Source organism: Scyliorhinus canicula, unplaced genomic scaffold (assembly GCF_902713615.1).
Source record: "Scyliorhinus canicula unplaced genomic scaffold, sScyCan1.1, whole genome shotgun sequence".
Taxonomy (NCBI): domain Eukaryota; kingdom Metazoa; phylum Chordata; class Chondrichthyes; order Carcharhiniformes; family Scyliorhinidae; genus Scyliorhinus; species Scyliorhinus canicula.
In genome coordinates this window covers 1,716,448-1,723,012 of record NW_024055500.1, presented here as the reverse complement: position 1 = coordinate 1,723,012, position 6,565 = coordinate 1,716,448, and positions in this window count along the sequence as shown.

Below are 6,565 nucleotides of genomic sequence, written 5' to 3'. Positions count from 1 at the left end.
ACTAACTTCCCAATAACACAAACTCCAGAAACTCATCCACATCACCTCCACTAATTTCCCAATATCACAACCTCCAGAAAACCATCCTCATCACCTCCACTAACTTCCCAATAACACAACCTCCATAAACCCATCCTCATCACCCCCACTAACCTCCCAATAACACAACCTCCAGAAACCTATCCTCATCACCTCCACCAACTTAGCGATAACACAAAGTCCAGAAACACATCCACATCAACTCTACTAACTTCCCAATAACACAACCTCCTGAAACCCATTCTCATCACCTCCACTAACTTACCAATAACAAAAGCTCCAGAAACCCATCCACATCACCTCCACAAAATTCATAATAACCCAAACTCCTGAAACCTATCCTCATCACCTCCACTAACTTCCAAATAACACAACTTCCAGAAACCCATCCTCATCACACCCACTAACTTCCCAATAACACAAAGTCCAGAAACCGATCCTCATCACCTCCACTAACTTCCCAATAACAAAACCTGTAGAAACCCATCCTCATCACCTCCACTAACTTCCCAATAACACAAACTCCAGAAACACATCGTCATCACACCCGCTAACTTCCCAATAACACAACGTGCAGAAACCTATCCTCATCAGACGCACAATCACCCGAATAACACAAGCAGCAGAAACCTATCCTCATCAACCCACAATTTTCACAAACACACAACCTCCAGAAAGACATCCACAGCACCTCCACTTACTTCTCAATAACACAACCTGCAGAAACTCATCCACATCACTTCCTCCAACTTCCCAATAACACAAACTCCAGAAACTCATCCACATTACCTCCACTAAATTCCCAATAACACAACATCCAGAAACCCATCCTCATCACCCCCACTCACTCCCCAATAATACAACCTCAAGAAACTCATCCTCATCACCTCCACTAACTCCCCAATAACACAACCTCCAGACACCCATCCTCATCACCCCCACTAACTTCCCAATAACAAAACATCCATAAACCCATCCACATCACCTCTACTAACTTCCCAAAAACACAACCTCCAGAAACCCATCCTCATCACCCCCACTAACTTCCCAATCACACTACCACCAGAAACAAATCCTCGTTCCATCCACGATCTTCACGATAACACAACACTGAGAAACACATCCTCATCACCACTTACTCCCCATATAACACAACATCCAGAAAACCATCCTCATCTCCTTTACTTATTTCCCAATAACATAACCTCCGGAAACAAATCCACAGTACCTCCAATAAATTCCCAATAAAACAAACTTCCAGAGAAACATCCACATCACCTCCACTAACATCCCAATACTACAACGTCCAAAAGCCAATCCTCATCACCTCCACTAAATTCCCAATAACGCAAACTTCAGAAACCCATCCTCAACACATTCACTAACTTCCCAATAACACAGCCTCCCGAAATACATCATCATCACCCAGACTAACTCCCCAATAACGCAACCTCTAATAACAGATACACATCACCTCGACTAACTTCATATTAAGACACCTCTAGAATCCATCCACATCGCCTTCACTAACTTCCCAATAACACAATCTCCAGAAGCCCATCCACATCACCTCCACTAATGTACTACAACCAGAATTTCCAGAAACCCATCCACATCACCTCCACTAACTTCCCAATAACACAACCGCCAGAAACACATCCTCATTCCCTCCACTAATTTCCCATAACACAACCTCCAGAAACAAATCCACATCACCTCGACTAACCACATAACACAACCTCCAGAAACACATCCACATCACCTCCACAAACTTCCCAATAACACAACCGCCAGAAACATATCCTCATTCCCTCCACTAACTTCTCATAACACAACCTCCAGAAATACATCCACATCACCTCCACTAACTTGACATAACACAACCTCCAGAAACACATCCACATCATCTCCACTAATCCCAATAACACAACATCCAGAAACCCATCCTCATCACCTCCAACAACTTCCCAATAACAGAACGACTAGAAACAGATTTACAGCAACTCCACTTACTTCCCAATAACAACTTCCAGAAACCCATCCACATTACCTCTACTAAATCCGCAATCGCGCAACCTCCAGAAACCCACCATGATCACCTTCACTAACTTCCCAATAACACAAGCTCCAGAAACCTATCCACATCACCTCCTCTAACTTCCCACTCATACAACCTCTCGTAACGCATCCACAGCACCTCCACCATGACCCCAATAACACAACCTCCAGAAACATATCCACATCACATTCACTAACTTCCCAATAACACAACCTCCAGAAGCACATCCACATCACCCCCACTAACTCCCCAATAGAACAACTTCCAGAAACCCATCCTCATCACCTCCCCTACCTTCCCAGCAACACAACCTCCAGAAATCCATCCACATCACCACCATGAATATCCCAACAGAACAAACTCCAGAAGCACGTTTGTATCACATCCCCTAGGTCCGCAATAACACCACGTCCAGTAACCAACCTTCATCAGTTCCACTAACTTCCGAAAAACCCAACGTCCACAAACACATCCAAATCATCTCCACAACCCAAGAAAAGAACCTCCAAAAACATGCACATCACCTCCACTAACTTCTCAATAAAACAACCTCCAAAACATCCACATCACCTCCACTAACTTCCCAATAACACAACCTCCAGAAACCCATCCCCATCATCTCCACTAATTTTCCAATACCACAACATCAAGATCCTCATCCACATCACCTCCACTAACATTCCATAACACAACCTCCAGAAACCCATCCTCATCACCCCCACTAACTTCCCAATAACACAACCTCCAGAAACCCATCCTCATCACCCCCACTAACTTCCCAATAACACAACCTTCAGAAATACATCCGCCACGCCTTCACTAACTTCCCAATCACACAACCTCCAGAAATACATCTTCACGAACTGTACATAGTTATAAAGAACTACGAAACAGAACGCCCGGAGGCTTTGTCTATCGTGGCCGGAGACTTCAACAAGTCCACCCTCCACCAAAATTCCACCAGTACATCTCCTGTCCCAAGAGGTGACAACACTCTTGACCACTGCTACTCAAAAATCAAGGGCGCCTACCGTTCCATCCCCCGACCACACTTTGTGAAACCAGACCATAAGATGGTGCTCCTTCTCCCGGCCTACACACAGAAACTCAAGCGGAAGAATTCAGCTAAGAAGTTTGTGCAGTGCTGGTCAGAGGAGACAGAAGAGTCCTGACGTGAATGTTTAGAGACAGTGGACTGGTCCATATTTCAGAACTCAGTAACTAACTTAAATGAGTATGCTGCCACCGTCACAGTCTCCATCAGCAAATGTGTGGACGACTACACGCCAAAGAAAGCAGTAGGTACTCTCCAACTGGATCTTCGATTTTCTGACCAACAGATCACAATCAGTAAGAATGAACAACAACACCTCCTCCACAGTCGTCCGCAATACCTGCAAGGCTGCGTACTTAGCCCCCTACTCTACTCCATGTATACACACGACTGCGTGGCAAAACTTGGTTCTAGTTCCATCTACTGGTTTGCTGACGATGCGACCATAGTGGGCCGGATCTCGAATAGCGATGAGCCAGAATACAGGAGGGAGATGAAGAACCTAATGGAGTGGTGCAGCGACAACAATCTCTCCCTCAATGCCAGCAAAACTAAAGAGCTAGTCATTGACTTCAGGAAGCAAAGTACTGTACACACCCCTATCAGCATCAACGGGGCCGAGGTGGAGATAGTTAGCAGTTTCAAATTCCTAGGGGTGCACATCACAAAAAATCTTTCCTGGTCCACTCACGTCAACGCTATCACCAAGAATGCACAACAGCGCTTATACTTCCTCAGGAAACTAAGGAAATTCGGCATGCCCACGTTCACACTTACCAACATTTACAGGTGCACTATAGAAAGCATCCTCTCTAGGTGCATCAGCCTGGTATGGCAACTGCTCGGCCCAGGACTGCAAGGAACTTCAGAGAGTCGTGAATACCGCCCAGTCCATCACACAAACCTGCCTCCCATCCATTGATTCCATCTACACCTCCCGCTACCTGGGGAAAGCGGGCAGCATAATCAAAGACCCCTGCCACCCGGCTAACTCACTCTTCCAACTGCTTCCATCGGGCAGGAGATACAGAAGTCTGAGAACACGCACGAACAGACTCAAAAACAGCTTCTTCCCCACTGTCACCAGACTCCTAAATAAATGTAGCCACCTAAGATGGACACTGGGCTACAAAATGGAGAACTGCTAAGGCTGCAGGGAGAAAACAGTCTTAGCAAGGACAAGCAGTTTGCAGAAGGCTAATTAGCATTCTGCACGTACAGAAACCAGTTTATGGCCAGGTGCAGAATCTCAGCTAAAGGTGTAAATGGCAACAACGATTTGCATAGTAATGAGGTGATCCAGATCTAGGCCCACACAATAGAAACATTTATGTTTGAATGGATACTTTGAGTGGACGCCCAGACGAAACTGCACCATACGTATCCATCACAAAGCACCATAGAAACCGCCCCACCCATCGAGAAGCGACCCTCAGATTGGGGGGTTTGGAAAATATCGATTGGGAGAAGACGCAATCGATATACAGCAGGTAGAGACCGCCCCGAAGAGGCACGGACTTTGGGGGGACCTATAAATGTAGACCCCGCACATGGTCCGGTCTGTTGTCTTGGCTCCGGCTCTCTGCTGTTTTCATCGCTTTGCTGATACATCGCATCCTGACTCCAGTTCCATCACCAGCCGTTGAGCCACCAGCCATCGAACTGTAAGTTTCACCACGACGATCGCTACGTGATCCAGACTCGCTAGACCCTGACGACCTTTAATATTGGGCAGCACGGTAGCATAGTGGTTAGCATCAATACTTCACAGCTCCAGGGTCGCAGGTTCGGTTCCCGGCTGAGTCACTGTCTGTGCGGAGTCTGCACGTCATCCCCGTGTGTGCGTGGGTTTCCTCCGTGTGCTCCGGTTTCCTCCCACAGTCCAAAGATGTGCGGGTTAGGTGGATTGGCCATGCTAAATTGCCCGTAGTGTCCTAATAAAGTAAGGTTAAGGGGGAGTTGTTGAGTTACGGGAATAGGGTGGATACGTGAGTTTGAGTAGCGTGATCATTGCTCGGCACAACATCGAGGGCCGAAGGGCCTGTTCTGTGCTGTACTGTTCTAAATTCTAAATTCTAAATTCTAAATCTGAGAGTTGCAGACCAAGAACGGGACGAAGGCCTCGCTCCCTGACCTTGCCTGTTCCTGTTTAGATGAGTATTTTAGTCGTTTAGTTTAGAAGTAACTTACTCTCTTTAGCGTATGCATGTGTATTTATTATATTTGTTATAATAAATATCAATCGTTTGAACTTACTAATCGGTGTACAGATTTATTACTTTGAACCTGACCTTGATATACTTGTGAGGTGTCTAAATACGGCACCTGGCGACTCCGAGCAGAATTACATACACAGAGCTGTAGTAGTGTTAAGCACACGGCCTTTAAACGGAGGCGTGTTAATACACTCCAATAAAACGCGTAATACACTCAAGTAAAACGTGCAACATTTAGTGGCGACATCCTGACGGGACGTGGTTACAAGTGGCACCCCCACTCCGGCGAGGACCCAGAAATTTGAATTAGAAATCTGAGTAAAGAAAAAGAAAAGAAATCACAAGTAATCAAGGTGTTCAAACAAATAAACGTGATTCGGAAGTGTGTTTAGTGCATGCGTACTAACAGGGTTGTAATGAAAACCTGAAAGCATTTTTGTTGCGACAATCTTTCGGCAGTTTTGTGAACGGAACATAGCATAAGCCTTACCCGTTTCGTGAAACATAACCTCAACACCCCCTGTTCCAAATTTAAGTCAGTCAGAGAAAATGACCATGCAGGCAATGGAACGCCTCATGAATCCAGAACGGTTTGTGGTCGCAGCGACCAGCAGTAGCCGAGTAGGTCAGTGTCCCGTGTGGGAGCTGGAACTCCGCAAGTATCTGCAAGGAAAGGGATGGCCCCTTTGGAAAGAGTTCTGTATGAATGAGGAGACAGGTCCCGGAAGTATAGGACATACTTGGTGGGAGAACCTCTCTCAAATTCATAAGAAAAACCTTAGTAAAGCACGCAAGCCGATGGCAATCATGTCCTGTTTGGCACAATTGCGAGGCCCAGAGGAGGTTGTTCGGACGCTCCGGGCAGAATTAGAAGAGAGAAATCGGATGAGCAAAGTGGATGTCAGGGACATCGAGAAAGAGAATATGGAACTTAGAAGGAAGCTGGCAGAGAAAGGTAGAGAGGTGGATGATGCCAAGAGGGCACATCAGTCTTGTCTAGCCCATCTCAGCAGTTCCCAGACCCAGTACGAAAAGGCCTATCAGGACGTGCAACGGTGCCGTCCTGATAAGCGAAGAATCAGAGAAGCAGGTAGAGGCTTTGCAGAGACAATGCTCTGACCTAACGGCAGCTTTAAGAGCACTTCATGCTGCCACCACAGAACAAAGACAGAGTACAGTGGATCATGCGAAGTGTAG